Source organism: Felis catus, chromosome D2 (genome assembly GCF_018350175.1).
Source record: "Felis catus isolate Fca126 chromosome D2, F.catus_Fca126_mat1.0, whole genome shotgun sequence".
Taxonomy (NCBI): Eukaryota; Metazoa; Chordata; class Mammalia; order Carnivora; family Felidae; genus Felis; species Felis catus.
In genome coordinates, this window is record NC_058378.1 from 58,659,497 (window position 1) to 58,677,818 (window position 18,322).

The window sequence follows — 18,322 nt, forward strand, 5'->3', positions numbered from 1 at the left end:
AAAGAAGCAATAAAACTATCATTATTTTCAGAGCACCTAGGTGGCTCAGTTGGTTAAGTGGCCAACTCTTGATTTCAGCTCAGGTCATGATCTCGTGGTTTGTGAGTTCAAGCCCTATGTCGGGTTCTCTGCTGTCAGCACGGAGCCCACTTCATATTCTCTGTTTCCAGCTCTCTCTGCCCCTCCCCCACTCTCTCTTGCGTGCCCGTGCTCGCTCTCTCTCAAAAATAAAAAAACATTAAAAAACAACGATCATTATTTTCAAAGAATGTGATTAACTATGGCGGGGGGGCGGGGAGGGGGGTGACCCAGAAATCAGCTATTTGTATGAGATGGGGAAGAAAGGCTGTCAGATACAAGATCATACAATAATCAACACCATTTCTCTTAAACTACCCATAGCCAAATCGAAAATAATAATAGAGACATGATTCACAATAGCAACAAAAACTAGGAAGTATTTAGAAATTAGTTTAATCAAAAATGCCCCCCTAGACTTTTATGGAGAAAAATTTTAATTTCTAATAAAGGATTTAAAAATGAGTTGATGAAGTATTTAGGGATAAAAAGGCAACTAACTCAAATGGGTCAGGAAAAAAAAAACATGCATAGAAATACAGCAGAGGGAGTAATAAAGCAAATATGGCAAAATGCTAACTTTTGGTACATCTAGGTAAGGAATATACAGGAGCTCTTTGTACTAACCTTAGAACTGTTCTGTTAGTTTTAAATTATTTCCAAATAAGACAAAATTCTTTTTTTAAAAAAAGCTGAATAAATGGAGAGACAAATTACATGCTCTTGGAGGAAATGAGTTAATATCAAAAAGATGTCAAACCTCTCTGAAATAATTTATAAATTCAATGTAACCCCAATAAAAATTTCTTAAAAATAAAATGTTTGAGGAACTTATAAACTTAATTCCAAATTTTATATGGGAAAATAATGGTCCAAGAATAGCTAATTAAACTTAAAAATGAAGAACAGAGACAGGACACTTGCCAGTCATGAGAACTTACTACAAAATCATTGCAATAAAACATAGAGCAATAACTGGCAAACTATTGGAACAGAAGAGAGGCTGAGAGACAGACCAGTTGTATCCATGGAAACCACTGATGAGAGACAGGGTACCACAACTCAATGGAGGAAAGCATGGATGTTCTTGGAGATATTATTGGAAATACTGCCTCATTAAATGAAGAGTAAGAGGACTGGATCCCTATCTAACATCACATGCAATGAGGGCTCTCGATGAGTTACAGAAATAGCTACTGAAATGGACTTCTTAAAACTCCACAAGTATTAAACATGCCAAAGAATTTCTTTGATTACATCAGAATTAAGAATGTTTCTTTAAAAAAAAATTTTTTTTTTTAACATTTGTTCATTTCTGAGAGAGAGAGAGAGACAGAGACAAAGAGCATGAGTGGGGGAGCGCAGAGAGAGGAGACAGAAAAAGACAGTGCTGTCAGCACAGAGCCCAACACGGGGCTTGAATTCACAGAGCGTGAGATCATGACCTGAGCCTAAGTTGGACACTTAACCAACTGAGCCACCCAACTGCCCCAGAATGTTTCCTGATCAAAGGACAACAAAGGCAAAATTAACAGCTGACCAAGGAGAGGACATCTGCAAAGTCTAAACGTGAACAATGCAGATAGCAACTCCAATAGAAAATGGGCAAAGATATGAATAGGCAATTTATAGAAGAAGCTATTATATATAAGAGATGTTCAAAATCCTTAGTAACCAAAGAAACACAAATTAAAATGATAAGAGGTCACTTTGTATTTACAAGATTAGAAAAGATGTACAGCTGGATAAAGCTTAGCACTGTTGCGATGTGAGGGTAAAGGAACCCTCCAACACTTCTGGCAGAAGAGAGACTGGGGCCGCCACTGTGGAGAGGAATCTGGCACTATTTAATCAAATTCATTATATGCAAGCCCATTACCCTTCTGAATATATACTCACAGCTGTATAAGCAGACAGGTATGAAGATGCTCATGGCAGTAGTATATATATCTTAGGGAGTAGGGGATAACCTGAGTATCTATCACACAGACAGCAGATAGGTAAAATTGTGGTTTGAGCACACAGCATGGAGTGTAAGACATCAGTCAAGAACAAAGAATTAGACGTGCACATAGAAACAGATGGATCTTCAAAACAGTACTTAGAGAAAAAAAGAAGAGAAATGAAATGCAACATTATAAATTGAAATACATATAAAACAAACATCACCACTTTGCAAGATCCTATACGGACAAAAAGAAACACATGTGCATTAGAACAAGTACCTATGATACATACAGGGAATGGGAAGGGGATAAGGGAGTTAAAAGCAAAAGAAATCTTTCAGACTCCTTGCATGTTAAAAAAGAATTCAATGACCTATGATAAATATAAAATTAGAATTGTTTCCTTCCCCAAAGTTTCCAACTTTCCTAACAACAAAAGCTACTTGGCTTGCCAGCTCTGTTGATGAGTAACAGCTCTTCATCCTTTTTCAAGCAGGAAGAGAAAATTCAGGGATCAGCAGAGTACTAAAGGGATCAGCAGAGATTATTCACGAAGCAGTGTTTTTGTTCTCATGACCTGACAACCTGACCGAAAAGACCTGATTACCTCTTGATTTGGAGTGATTCAGCTAAAGGCGGGTCAGAATCAAGTTTTCAGGTCATTTGAAGCTATTTACTTTTAGAACCCTGTTGTAGGCAATCCCCTAGCCTCCCCAGAGAAATATTACACGCTACCTAGAATCTTAAAATTCTAGAGCTAGAAAGGACCTGGTTATTCTACAGATGAGGAAACTAAGGCCCTGAGAAGGGTTATGGTTTAGGGTCACACGGCTAGCATGAAAAGGAAGGCCTTCCTGACTCTGCCCTGTCCCCATCTTGTTCTCACCCAGCAGTCAGAGGGAGCCTGTCAAACTTAAGTCATCATGAGCAACTCTGTTCAAAACCCTCTACTGGCTTCTTCCCCCTCACTCAGAGTCAAGGCCAAAATCCTTACAATGGCCTACACTGATGTGCCCCTTCCCACTCCACCACCTCTCATCTGCTGCCACTTTTCCCTCACCCACTTTGGCACTGCGTGGCCGCTACGCCTCGCCATCCCTCACGCATGCCAAACATGTGCAGCATCGGGGCCTGGAACTTGCTCATCCCTCTGCCCCCCCCCCGACACCCTCACCCTCGCAATTCCTTCAAGTCCTAGATCAAAAGTGATCTTAGCAGAGGCCTCCTGCCCACCCTCTCACCCCTAGACTTATGCTTTCCCACTTACACCTCTTTCAAGTTCTCCATAGCACTACGACCACGTGACAGTCTATCCATTCACATTTTTATCTGTCTGCCTCCACTCCGCTAGAATTCTATGGCATGTCAACAGGGCTTTGTTTCATTCACAGCTGTATCCCCAGCACCTAGAACAGTGCCTGGTGGACAGGGGTGCTCAATGAACATGTAGTGAATGAATCAACAAATCAGAACCCAAATCCAGGAGTTCAGACTTGAGACCCCCAGTGTAATGCCCTATTTGCTCCACCATGCTGCCTCAGTTTCGGTGGTTACATCCTTCAAGTTAGAAAGCCCTAAAATCTAAAAATGAAATAATACATTTTAGCTACTCTATGTTTATTTTATCTCCTGTGGCTGACTTTTATAGCATCAAGGATAAAGCACCCAACCAAAAGTTAACACCTTTGGTTTAAGGGCCCTTTTATTATAGAGCTGTTCTGTGATGCTGCTACTTGAGGTTTCTGCCTTTCCAGGTGAGAGACTAATATCTCATAATTTTTTTAAGTAAGCTCTATGCCCAATGTGGGACTTGAACTCACAACCCTGAGATCGAGTCGCATGCTCTATCAACTGAGCCAGCCAGATGCCCCTGAAATCTCATCACTAACACCTGACCAACAAGACTACATTATCCAATCTTGAAAATTAGTTTATCCAGATGTCTTCCTAAGCTGAGCATAAGAAATTATTTAATATTAATTCGACGGTTGTTGTGAAACTTTTCATAAGTATTCTGAATGAATGTTCAGGACACTTTAGCTAGAAACCAATCCCAGTTGAGAATGTCAAAGCAAATAATCCCGTTAACAATGCTATGTTGTAGGTAAGAAACTGACTTCAGAAACAGGATAATAAGGCTAGAGAATAGTTCAAGCCTTATACTGGGAATAGGCATGCAAGTTTCCATCTGCATTCCACTGTAGTTGTTTTTATCATTTAAAAAAAATCCTCACAATGTAAAAAGGATCTGCAATTTGAAACATCACTGAAGTATCTCAAATTTGAAAAATAGCTTTTTGCTAATTTTAGCCCAATCCTGTAAAGTGGCAAGGTTAAGGGCAATAAGACATTTGAAGATTCACCATGCATCCTACGAAAGGATTTCCTTCTGAGGCAGAGATAAGTGAGTTTGCTGGCTCTCAAGGCTTCCTCGACTGCAGCCTCCAAGTACACAGGAGATAAAAACGTAAACGCAGTCCACTGAACCCTTTTTTCAGAACCAGAGTCTCAAGGAGTCTTGCACTATGTTCTAAAAATGAACGCCCACCCTTAGTGTTTAGGAGATCCTACATGGTGACTCAAGAATTAGGATTTGTCATATTCTTTAAGGGGAGAAGAAGTGGTGTAAGTTCAAGCAATGCTTGAAGCAGGCTCTGAACTGCAATGTGGATGAAAGAGGAACGGGAAAGGGTCTCTGTGGGAAAGAGGGCCACTCAGAAGGAGCCAGAAAAAAAGGAAACAAGAAGTGGGAAAGGCTCTGCTTTAGGGCCACAAGGCAAAATAAAGAACTTGTACATATTTGGACAGATTGTCTATAAAGATTATTATATCTCAGCCGAAAATACACACAATAGGAGCGCTACAGAAATGACATCTTATCACATTTCCTGAGGCAGAATGTTCTCAGTTTATTGCAAAAGTTATCTGTGCACCGCATACACCCCACTCCCAGGTCAGATTTTAGCTGTTCTCACAAAGCACCCCATTCCAGTCTCTGAACGTCAGTGAACACTGAAGTATCTGTAATTTTTAAATGCGTGATGCTTTTATTTTAAGCAATTCCATTCAGATCTGTGTGTTGAATCTCCTTTTCATTTGATTGATATGATTGATTTCTGTGAACTGCACTATGGCTGAGAGGTTATTACGTATGGCATTTGGCACTGCTGAGATTAAAAAAGTAATCACAGGTTGTACATTATTTCTAAGAAACTGATGGTATCATACTGTTATTTATTTCAGATTTCTTTAAGGACCTTTCTTTGTTTAATTATATATCTTCCAATTAAAAAGCAGGACAGAGGGGCGCCTGGGTGGCTCAGTCAGTTAAGCGGCCTACTTCGGCTCAGGTCACGATCTCGCACTCTTTGAGTTCGAGCCCCGCGTCGGGCTCTGTGCTGACAGCTCAGAGCCTGGAGCCTGTTTCAGATTCTGTGTCTCCCTCTCTCTCTGACCCTCCCCCGTTCATGCTCTGTCTCTCCCTGTCTCAAAAATAAATAAATGTTAAAAAAAAATTTTTTTAAATAAAACATAACAAGCAGGACAGAAAAAAAACTGTCTTAAAGTAGGCATGTTTAATTTGGCTTGACACCTATTGAAATCATTCAAAACGGAAACCTGTTCATATCAAATAAATTAAGCACCCAGGGAAAAAAAAAAAAAGAAAAAGAAAAATCACTTTTCACTTCTCTAGGCCAATGCTGATAAAGTGACTTGTTTTATGAAAACTCTCTGTTGTCACAATGAGTGGCAGTTTCCAAATTAACACATAAAGTCAGGAGATGGAAACGGGCTAGAGATCCTTTAATTCAATAATTTAGAGAAACACAGGTGGGGAGGGATAAACTAACTCGTTCATCACCTGGAATCTATTCCTGTTGTGAGGGTCATCAACACAGCACTAACTGAGAACGCACACCTGTCCGGTGCCAGGGACTTCGTCTGCCAAATGCAACTAGGGGTTAATCAGTGCTACTCTCCCCCCTGGAACTCAGCTATTTGAAACAACTGGAGCTAAACTATGCTCAAACCCTAAACATTAAGCCTGCCACTGGCTTGCCACATACCACAGCATCACTAATTAGGTAAAGAAAGTGTTTCAACACAAGATCCGCAAATTACTGTAAAGTAGGCAAGTTACCAATAAAACAGAATCACGGTGGGAGAGCCATTCGTTATTGCTTGATGAAAATACAGGATAATGAGGTTGCATTTAAAGCGGGGTGGGTTTTTTTCTTTTTTGCACTTAAAAACGAACTCTACACCCCAAGCATTCTCCACAGCACCTAACGTGCAGCAGACCTGACCAGTCTGTAACCCCAATATTCCTTTACGCAACTGCCAGCACCGTCACCCTTTTCAAGGTTAAGCGCTTTGAGAAACTGATGCCTGGTGGACGTCAGGACCTGTGGCAGGAATGCAGGTGTGCGCGGGTAACAGCAAAACTCCAGCATAACCAAACATGCATCTCTAGCCAAACAGGTCTTACTCTTGCCTCGGAAATCATCCCTCCCTGCCTCCCTGACACAGAATCACGGACTCCCATACCGACTGGATGGGACTCTGAGCAAGCCAGAAGATTTCTTCATCTGTAAAATCAGGGGGCTGGGCTAATGCCGAATTCTTTCCCAGCTCTCAAATTCCGCCTCATTGCCCGAGTGGCAGGGCGGTGCGGTGAAAAGAGCCCCGGGCTTGACACCGTTTAACGAGCCCACGGCCGCAGCCCCTTGACTGCCGGCCGCCCAGCCTCTGCCACTCGCCGGGACCTCACAGGGCGGGACCCGACGCGGGCTCCGAGGAGGGCCGGCGCCCCCCACCTCCGTCCCCCGGGGGGCTCCCGGCCACGGCAGCGGCCGCCTCGGGGAAAGGGGTGGCGCAGGCCGGACCACGCGGCGCGTCCCTCGGGGTTCGGGTCCCCTCCGCCCTCCGCCCGCCGCCCCGGGTCAGCGACTCATGCTCCCCGCCCGGCCCTGACCTGCTCTCCGCCGCCCAGCGGTCCCTCGGCGCGGCGGGCAGCTGGCTGCGGCCGCCCGTCCCGGGCCGCTGTCACCTCCGCCCCTGGAAGCGGCGGGCGGGCCGATCCGGTGTGACTCAGCGCCGCCGCCCCGCCTCCCGCCTCCCCGCCTCCCGCCCCGGCTTCCGCCTCTCTCGGCCGCGCGGCCCTGGGGCGCCTCGGTCCCCGCGCGCCCACCTCCGGGAGCCCGCCCCGCGCTCGCGCCCCCTGTCGGCCCGCCCGCCCGCCCACCCGCCCTGCGGCGTCAGAGGGGGCGGCGCTCCGAAGGCCTCTGGCCGGGGAAACTGAGGCACGCGCCGGCGCGGCCAGGGCGCCCGCCGCCTCCCAGGCCGCGTGCGGCTCCGGCTCAGAGCGAGTCCCTCACCCCACGCGGCCCTTCAGCCTGGAAAAGAGGCGAAATGCCACTGAGGGAAGGCCCGTTCGGTTCCTGCCTGTGGTGGCGTCCTCTTTGCCGCCCCGAGGCAGTTTCCTTTATCACGTTACACAAGGTTGACGCGCGCCTCTGTCTGTCCCATTTTTCCCCTGAGGAAAGTCTCTCAGGACAACTCCGAGAATTTAAAAGCGAGGAGTAACACGATGTAAGGACTGGGCGGGGCTGAGAGACCGCTTTTAACTTGTTCGCGAATCCTCGCAGGATTCCCTTTGTGTGGTAAAGGCCACAGAGTCCCACTGCTGGCCTGTCGCTTGAATTTGTGTGCCTTCCGTTTCTGGATCCACCTAGGAGATCCGGGAGAATTCAACAAGTCTGTCACTGTGTACGCACAACAGAGAAACCTCTATTTCAAAACGTTCGTGGGCTTTCCTTTCCCCTTTCCTTGTGGTAAAATACACGTAACGTACAACTTGCCATTTTCACCATTTTTAAGTGTACGATTCTGTGGCATGAAGGACATTCATTCAACACTGTCGTGCGACCTTCGCCACCATCCATCCCCACAGCCTTTTCATGTCCCCGAACTGAAACCATGTTCATTAAACACTAACTCGTTTCTCTCCACCCAACTGTCACTTTCTGTCTCTGAATTTGACTACCACACACCCCACATTAGTGGAATCCTACAGTATTTCCTTTTGTGACTAGCTTATTGCACTTAGCATAGTGTCTTCGAGGGTCATCCTGGTTGTAGTGAGTGTCAGAATAATATTGCATTGTGTGTGTACAACCTTCTGTTTATCCATTCATCTGTCAGCGACTTAACTCCATCCGTTTGCTTTTTGACTGTTGTCCATCCTGCTGCTATGAACATGGGTGTACAAATATCTGTCTGAAACGCTGACTTCAGTTCTTGTGAGGCTATACACAGAAGTAGAACTGCTGGATCACATAGTAATTCTTTCTTTCTTTCTTTCTTTCTTTCTTTCTTTCTTTCTTTCTTTCTTTCTTTCTTTCTTTCTTTTGAGGAACTACCATACTATTCTTTGCTTTTTTTGATGCATGTGAACATTGTGGGCAGAAAACTCTGCTAAAATATCAGTGTTCTGGGTTTTGACAAAATTGTTAACAAACACTTCATTTGTCTGTGAAACAGTGACTTTTCTTCCTAAGAATAAGTAATTAACATTGCAAATTTATAGCCTTTATTTTTGAAGATATTGTCACTATTCAACTAACCACAATTTTGTGTTTCCCGGATGTACTTTTGTAATGTTTCTAATGTCATATGAAATCAAGATGAAATAGAAATCAAGCATTTCATTTTAAAAAGACAATTTTGAATGTCTTAACATACACCCAATCCAACATGATCTTTTTCTTTTACCTTAAACAGTCAATTTTAGAATGCTCTGATCACTGAATCTGAATCTTTGGAGGAAGGTTCCTTACTGGGTACACTGGAGTTTAAGAATCATTGCCCTAGGGCATGGCAAAGATTCTAAATCATTAAAGGCAAAATAGTATTTTCTCACTCATCACCAAAGATTTATTATACATTTGCGATGCCATAAATATTGTGCTATATGTTTGGGATTTAGCCTAAGACAGACCAAGCCTCCTGCCCTCATGGAGCTCACATTCTAGTGTATGGTGACAAACAATACATAAATAAACCAATGATACACCAAACAGTGACAGGATGTGATGAGTGCAGTGAAGGAAATAAACCAAAGGATAAGATAGATTAGATCATAGAGAATGAAGTCCTAGTGCCCTAAGCATCCACTGTATATAGTGAATTCACTTTTGTGCAACTGGAATGGTACAAATTATATACAGTCTTTGAGGGAACTGGGAAAATAATCTCTGTGTTCTGTGGTTTAGATGAATATCTGGCCTGATAAGGGCCTAGGTAAGTGGTGGGAAGCTTCTCTGAATATAGTAATGGTCAGGGAAGTCCCTGGGGATGTAACCATTCGCTTGAGACCTAAAAGATGAGAAAGAATCAGATAAATATTTTAGAGCTGAGGAAGTGACTTTCAAGAAGGAGAAACGGAAGGTGCAAAGTCCATGAAGTGGAAAGCAACTTGATGAGTTTCAGAATCAGAAGAGAAGCCAGTGTGAGCAAGAGAGCAAGTATTATGACGTGAAACTGAAAACAGACGGGGTGAAGATCATCCTGGGCCTGGTGGGTCTTGGTAAAGAATGCAAATTTCATTTTCAGTCACCCTATTGACGCATTATAAAATATCCTAAATTTTAAGAGACTAGAATGAAAAGGATCAATGGAGATAAATGTATGTGGAACTTCTCTGTGAGCAATAATGACAATATCCAGATGTGTAATGTTAAAGTGAAAAAGCTTGACTGGCTTTTTTCCTGGAAAATCCTCAATAAGCCAAAACAGGGAATGGTTCAATTGCATTTTGGTTAATCCCATTGATCAAAACTGTTTAGTTGTGTCGTTTTTTGATCTCTGAGGTCTGAACCTAAATTCAACCTGTCAGGACATATTGCACCTGAAGTGTCCATCACGGTTATGATAGACTGCCTCACTAACAGTGTGGCATGGATTGGCCCCAAATCAAAGCCAACTCCCCCTGACTTCCCTCTGGAATGTATCACGTCACAGCCACAACCTGCTGCTGGTGATGGCAAGTTGATGAGAGTAGCAAGTTGCTGAAACTAAACTAAATTGGCTTTGCTCAAGGTGGGAGTCATCTGTTAGTCTTTGAATAGCCAGGGTCCAGCTCTAAAAAAAAAAAAAAGGTGGGGGGAGAAGTTCAGAGAATATATTCCTATCTCTATTATTAAAGACGTGGTTCGAGGGGCGCCTGGGTGGCGCAGTCGGTTAAGCGTCCGACTTCAGCCAGGTCACGATCTCGCGGTCCGGGAGTTCGAGCCCCGCGTCGGGCTCTGGGCTGATGGCTCGGAGCCTGGAGCCTGTTTCCGATTCTGTGTCTCCCTCTCTCTCTGCCCCTCCCCCGTTCATGCTCTGTCTCTCTCTGTCCCAAAAATAAATAAAAAACGTTGAAAAAAAAATTAAAAAAAAAAAAAGACGTGGTTCGATATCTTAGTGATAGAATATATAAGGCATAGGCTTGCATTCTAAGATGTTAGAGAAGGAAGACATCACTTGGAAATATTACTAACTATTCATCAAAATGGTGCCAGAATGTACCGGGACAGAAAGGAGAGGACTCAGGTTGGATGGAGGAAGAAGGAAAGGGCGGAGGAAGTATGCTCTCTTGGGCAAGGGAGGAGTTGGGACGATTCTGGAGGGAGGGCATTTGTCTAGTGCTAGTGCAAGGCCAACTCCTATAAGAAGACCTCAGCGGCAATCTGGTTCCATTTAGGCATAGACCCCAGATGGCAACACTAAAGCCAACCCCTGGTTTGTTCTTCCTAGAAGAGGAAGGAAGCCTCTGAGTTCTAAGAAAAGATGGTATTGTGTTTATCTTCAGAGCCCTTTTTATACATGAATATAGTATTCCCTATGAGCTCCTTCTCTATTTACAGAAGCTTGAAATTGGTTTAATGAGGAATAAGGAATTCTTCATAATTAGAAATAAAAATCAAACAGGGTAAACAAATCTGCCTTAAAATGCAAACGCCTAGTTGAGGTAATACTTTGGAAAAAAACCTCATTCTTTCGTGTATCCATCAAGGTATATCTAAGTGATATTACCCTATCTTTTACTATTTTCATGAGAAGACAAGAGAGAAGGTATCTGGGGATCAGGAAGAAGATAGTGGAAAGAAAGGGGAAGCTGAAAAACTGAGGATAACTTTATAGTAAATGTTTACTGAGGCCTGGCCTTCAGTTAAGAGCTTACCATACAGGGGCCTCTGTGTGGCTCAGTTGGTTAAGTGTCCGACTTCAGCTTGGGTCATGATCTCATAGTTCTTGAGTTCAAGCCCTGTGTCGGGCTCTGTGCTAACAGCTTGAAGCCTGGAGCCTGCTTTGGATCCTGTGTCTCCCTCTCTCTCTCTCTGCCCCTCTGCCACTTACACTCTGTCTCTCTCAAAAATAAACATTAAAGGGGCGCCTGGGTGGCGCAGTCGGTTAAGCGTCCGACTTCAGCCAGGTCACGATCTCGCGGTCCGTGAGTTCGAGCCCCGCGTCGGGCTCTGGGCTGATGGCTCAGAGCCTGGAGCCTGTTTCTGATTCTGTGTCTCCCTCTCTCTCTGCCCCTCACCCGTTCATGCTCTGTCTCTCTCTGTCCCAAAAATAAATAAACGTTGAAAAAAAAAATTTAAAAATAAAAAAATAAAAATAAACATTAAAAAGATTTTGGGAAAAAAAAGAGCATTATCTTTTTTTTTTTCATCTGTTGGTCAGAAAAATATTACCCCCAAAAATGGATTCCCCATTTGAATAGAATCAATAATTTTTACAAAATATTTTATAAATTTACAAATCATCTTTATTTTCTTTTCCTGGTTGTCTACATTAATGAAGCAAAATAAACAAGCTCATCTTTGCCTTTTCCAAATAATATTGATTGTTTTTTCCCGGCACAGATTGACAACAACCCAGCCAGGGAGTTTTGTCATTCTTAGCTTGTCAATGAGGCACTGAGGCTCTGGAAGTTAAGTAGTTTGCCTACTGCTTCCCACACTTTCATCATTCCTATACCATGTTTCTATTTTTTTGTTTAATATTTTTATTTAAATTTACTCACTTTGGGGGCGCCTGGGTGGCTCGGTCGGTTACACGTCCGACTTCAGCTCAGGTCATGATCTCACGGTCTGTGAGTTCGAGCCCCGCGTCGGGCTCTGGGCTGATGGCTCGGAGCCTGGAGCCTGCTTTGGATTCTGTGTCTCCCTCTCTCTCTGCCCCTCCCCCGTTCATGCTCTGTCTCTCTCTGTCTCAAAAATAAATAAATGTTAAAAAAAATTTTTTTTAAATAAAAATAAATTTACTCACTTTGTTTTTTAAGGGAGACTTTGTACCCTTCCCATAAATGCAAAACCAGTATGGACTGTAATTCATAGGCGATAATCCTTAAAATACATACAGTGGAAATAAAATACAGTGTTAGTAAATTCTAATTCTGAGCTGGAGGCCACTCCGCATTCGTTAAAAAATGAAACTAACCTGTGTTAGAAAGTTAGGACCAAACAGAAACTTTCAGCTTGATGTATTCAGAAGAATCTAAAGAAACCGATCAGAGAACAACTTTTTCACTAAGCGATTTTTCGCCAACTGATTATTGGGTCAGAGCATCACCCACAGTTGGCTCCTGTGCCACCTGAATTATCCTGAAGAACATCTTGAGTACTACTCATGATTCTTTACCCATGCCTTGGGAAATAACCTGACTTGCCCAAGAAAATGGAGCTTGTAAAGGACAAAGCTAGGATTCAAACCACTCTCTGCCAGTATCCAAGTCTTTCCATTGTGCAATGTGGGCTTCCCACTCAACTGATTTCACACCTGTCCTCTGAATTGGCCATGTTTGTCTTCCCTTGGCAATATTTTATCCTGGTGGGTCCATGAGGCTTAGTCATGTTGTGACCTTCAATGTCTTCCCTGAAAATGTGCCTGGAACTATTTACCACACTCCAGAGGAAGCTTGACACCTGTGGGGCCAGGTGGGACTGTGCTCTTCTGATGTGAGTCTGTGCTGTCTCTAGCACAGTCTGGGAAGACATTGCCCATTTAAGCAGCTGGGCCACATTGCTGTTTCTTGTTGTGCTGTGGTCAAGTTCACATTCTCCCACACTCCCAACTCCTCCATGATAATTATCTGTTTGAATTAGTGTACACTGTTTCATAGGAAAGAGTCATCTGACTTCATACTGTACTAAGTCAGGTCGACCTTAGCCAAACAAAGTAGGGGACTGAAGGACAACATGGATTATGATTCTCTGGCCTTTGATAGGGCTGATCTCAACTGCTTCACATACTATTATAAAGTGTCAGCCCCTCATTCTCTCTACAGATGGTGAGTTCATTGAAGGCAGGGACTATGAATTTATCTTTGCATCCTTGTTGCCTGTCAAAGTGCCTGTCAAAGCACATAGGTATACTTCATAAATGTTTGTGGAATGAATGAATTCACTTAAGAGTCAGAGCAAAATTGAAATGTTGCTTGAATTTAACAAAGTTGTAATGCTCTTTTGTTTTTGTCTATAACCATTGATTCTTCTGTATTTGATAACAATTTTTTATTAAAAAAAATTGGAACCAACCCTCGTTTACTTTTGACACTTGAACAGCATGCGTTTGAACTGCATAGTTTCACTTATATGCAGATTGTTTTTGATAAATACAGTACAGTACTGTAAATGTGTTTTCTCTTCTTTATGGTTTTCTTAATAACATTTTCTTTCCTCTGGCTGATTTTATTGTAAGAATACAGTTTGTAGTACATATAACATACAAACATATAACAACATGTGTTAACAGACTATGACTATTATGTCATAATGTGACTAGTTGATTGATAAGGCTTCTGGCCAACAGCAAGCTATTAGTAGTCAAGCTTTGGGGAAGTCAAAAGTTATACATGATTTTCAACTGCACGGGGGTGGGGGTCAACGCCCCTAACCCTCATGCTGTTCAAAGGTCAACTATACTATAAGTCACCCTTAACCTTCCCCTGCCTTCCAGGAGTTGGGCATATGACCCGAGACTGACCAGTGTCACTGTTTGGCACACAGAGACAGGCACGTAAACCAATTTGTGCTATTGAGAGTCAGGCCCAAGAATCAATAGTCTGTTGCTAGACTGGTAGAACAGAAGCTTGAAGTGACTGCTTGGTCATCTGGTCCCCTCATGGGGAGAGCTCATGTGAGAATGAAGTCACCACCGAAGAGAATGAAATCAAGAAGTGGAGAAAAAGTCCAGATCACATAATTCAGGTACCTGGATCCAGCTGTGCCTGAAAACTCCGCTTATAAATTTTTAGTTATTTGAGCCACTAAGGCCCCATCATTAAACTACTGGTTCACAAATGCCAGCCTGAGACGAAACATTTGCTCTCCTCTAGCAAAGTGAAAAAAATAATTTGATTTATATGACTCTTTTTATCCTGACATTATATCTTTGCTAATATTTGGCATTCATGAATTGATAGTAATAATAGATAGCAATCGTATTTTTCTAATTGTCCTTAATAGAAAATGGGAAAGTTAGTGGCCCCTTATCTCTCCTTTGTCCTAGTCTACTCCAGCTGCTGTAACAAATTACCATAAACTTAAACAACAAAGGCTTATTTCTCACAGTTCTGAGGGTTGGGAAGTCTGCCACCAGCATGCCAGCATGGTCGGTTCTGGTGAGAACTTGCTTCCTGGCTTGTAAATGCCCTTCTTGTTGCAGGCTCACATGGCAGAGAGAGAGAAAAGGTAGCTCTCTTCCTCTGATGAGGATGAGAATCCCATGGTGGGGGTTCCATCTTCATGACCGAATTACCTCCCAAAGTCTCTCCACCTCCAAATGCCATCACATTAGGGCTTCCACATTTGAATTCTGGGGAGAACACAAACACTCAGTCCATAGCAACCTTCATTTAAAAATGTTTTTGGGGGTGCCTGGGTGGCGCAGTTGGTAAAGTGTGTGACTCTTTATTTCGGCTCAGGTCATGATCTCATGTTTCGTGGGATAGAGCCCCGCATCAAGCTCTGTGATTACAGTGCAGAGCCTGCTAGGGATTCTCTCTCCCTCTCTCTTTGCCCCTACCCCACTTATGTGCTCTCTCTCTCTCTCTCTCTCAAAATAAATGAAGTTAAAAAAAATGTTTTTATCAGTCTGTGAAATAAAATCTGCCATAAATTACAGTGTGTAAAATACAGTATCTGGATATACAATGAAAATTGGGATCCTTTTATTTCTTAGTTTGTTTATACTTCATCTGATTCCAGGAAGCATTAAGGAAACTCACTTGACTCCTTTGATCTAATGCCCAGGAAGGACTCTTCATTCCAAAGGCTTCACATGGGGGGAATATCTAAAAACAAGTCAGAGAGGTCTTTCGTCCCTCCTCCTGGGGTGGGGGGGGGGGAGGTAGACACGGATCCAAGCGATGATTTTATTTGCTTCTTCCTTGGGACTGTGCAATAGGAAGCAGCACGTCAGCAGAAAAAAAGCGGCGCCTGAGGGCTTCTCTTTGGCCGCTTGTCACCTGTCCTATAATAGCTCCAGGTCCCCCGCTTCTGAGTGATGCTATGTCCCTTGAGCACCGAAGCCTTGGTGGGGTGAAGGGGTTCAGGGAATGGCAGGAAGGGAAGAGCATGAACGTAACAGAGGAAAAGATCCGTGAGGGGAAGGGGAGTGGGGTGAAACATTCAGTGAAGGGAGGAGTAAGAAAAAGGTAAAAGGGAGACAATCCTTATAAATAGTGGAATTTAACTTTTGGGAGGAGGGAGAGAATTGATGTTTGCTTAGGCATTTGCCCAGGGGGAATGTTTACTCATGGTTTAATAGTCAGAATGAGCTTAGTGTTCTAGTAGAAATGAAGTCATATTCCAGGCAGGAGGTGGGCATGATGGAGTGACGTGCAGGGTGTGTGCTGGGCATGTATGTCTTAGACAAATCATAGGACCACGTATGTGCAGATAATGCTCTGGATACGTGAACGTGGGCATCTGATAGCAGGTTTGTCGCAAGCCGTGCTGTCCCACTTTCTTGATCCTTGTTTTCGAGATGGCTAGTCGGGTTGGGGTGTTTCCTGCGGCCATGGAAAAAGTGAATCTTTTTGGTTCACTTATGACTAGACTCAGTGTGGTTTGGATGCCGAGCTGTGTCTTGGACCTCTGTTGGGTTAGGCTTCTAGAATGTTAGATCATAGAGCCAGAAGCTAAACACACACACACACATCCTTAGAGCTGCAGCTGCTAGGACCAGCCGGGCACTTTCCTGCCACAGGGTCCTTAGGCTTCCTCTTCCTTCTGCCTGAAACTTTTATTCCTTTGTCTTATCCTTTACACCTCAGCTCAAATATCACCTCCAGAGAAATCGTCCTAACCATCCTATCTCAGATAGATCCCCCTGGCATTTCCTCTCTCAGCACCTTCTCGGATACTAATTCTTTGCACGTGTTTCTTGTTTTGTTCTTTGTCTCTTCCTTCGCATCCCTCTAACTCCAAAAAGGTAGGAACTGCATCTCTCTGGCTTACCCACTCTCTCCTCCACTCTGAACACAGGGTCTGACTCATAAATGGGATTCAACCGTTTGTCAGATGACTGAATCAATAAAGGAACTGCTGTGAATTCACACCCCAGACCTTTAACAGTCAAAAACTTGACACTACTGTATTGGGGATCTTACTATTTTAGAATAAGATTCAAGCTGTGGGAAACTCTGTTTGGCTATTTAAGAAGTCTCCCACGCTCACTTTTCCTTCAAAGTGTCCTGAAGGTGGGATGGAAGAGCTTGGGATGTGGCACATTGTGTATTGATTTTTGATCCTCTGGGAAAGGGAGACGAGCCCTCATTTGAAGAACAATTCTGTCTATAAAGTCTCTGGACACCCTTTACATTTTCTCGTTTTAGTGTTTGTGCCAACGGTGCGTTTTCACAATCTAGTAACAAGCAATTTTGTACAAATAATGGGAACTACCGGAGACAAGACACTACCTACAGTTATCTAAAGGCTACAGTCTCTGCTGTCAGAGACATGTCCCTTTACAGAGAGAAAATGGTGTCACAGTCACCTACTGGGTAAAGGTGACTCCGCCAGCTCTCTTATTTTAAAAGAGTTACATGGTTTTGTTTTTCTCCTGTGCTTTGTTTCACATACATTCACTCAAGGCGGGAGCACGATAGCCCTACCTCTCAGTACGGCGGTTACAATTGGTCGTCTGTGTTTTATCTATTTACATCCAACCCAGTTGACAGGGGAAAAAAATGAAATAGCTTATGTATTATCTTCCTATTACTGCTTAACAAATCAGCACAAATTAGAGACTTAAAACAGCACGAATGTATTATCTCGCAGTTTCTATGGTCAGGAGTCTGGGTGTGGTTTGGCTGGATCCTCTGCTCTGGCCGCACAAGGCTGCACTCAGGTGTTGGCCCAAACTCAGATTTTTGGCATAATTCACTTCCTTGTGGTGTAGGACTATGGTCCCCTCTTCTCGCTAGCTGTTGGCTGGGAGCATTCTCAACTTCTAGGGGATGCTCCTCCTCACAAGCAGCTCACAACCTGGTTGTCTGCTTTCTTCCTCTGAGGGTAGTCAGAGAAACTGTTTGTAAAGGGCTCATCTGATTAGGTCAGGCCCACCCCAGATAATCTCCTTTTTGATTAACTTAAAATCAACTGATTCGTTTCCTCATCATGTTGCCCTGCCCCAGATCAGACTGCCTTCTCAGCTGGCTTTCGGCAGCCTCTTCACTGACTCAGTCTTGCTCCTGCTCCAGCCAGCTCTTGAGGCTGCAGCCAGGGTGATCGTTCTAAATCTGATCCTGGCACTGCCTGAGTGGAACCCTTCAATGGCTCCTTGTTCTTCTCAGGATAAAGTCCAAACTCTGATATGGTTCAAAGGTCCTTCATGATCTGTCCCTCCCCACCCCACTGGCCTCGGCTTTTGGCCCCTCGCTCAGTCCCCCACCCTGCCACCTCACTTGCTGCCCCATTTCTTTCCACCTGGCCAATGCCTCTTTATCTGACCTTATTTCATCTCACCTTAGACTTCACTAGCTCTGGGATGCCTTTCCTGCCTGATCTTCCCAAGACCATAGTGGGGACCTTCCCACAGGCTCTCCATCCCCGCCCCCTTCATTTGTGGAATCATAGCAATTACCACAACGCAGGGTAATCACCTATTTAGTCTTCCCAACTAGATTGTAGCTGCCCAAGATCACAAGTTTTAGATTTTTTTTTTTTTATTCTCTGCATTGAGCAAGGACTCAACAAATGTCCCTTGAATGAATGAATGAATGAATGATGAATGGATGAATG

At 43.6% G+C, this 18,322-nt stretch overlaps 1 protein-coding gene across 3 annotated transcripts in view; it reads right to left on the minus strand.

Annotated features, from left to right (window-relative positions):
• Positions 1-7,147, minus strand: part of LOC101086180 (dynamin binding protein) — a 114,335-nt gene extending 107,188 nt beyond the window's left edge. For 2 of the 3 annotated variants that reach the window (XM_045040543.1, XM_023240827.2), the window contains exon 1: positions 7,000-7,147. The gene's annotated coding sequence lies outside the window, so the exon portion shown is untranslated. Of the gene's footprint in view, positions 1-6,572; positions 6,955-6,999 lie in introns of those variants that run through there. The other variant, XM_045040542.1, reaches the window with a different exon arrangement.
• Positions 7,148-18,322: the final 11,175 nt, after the last annotated feature.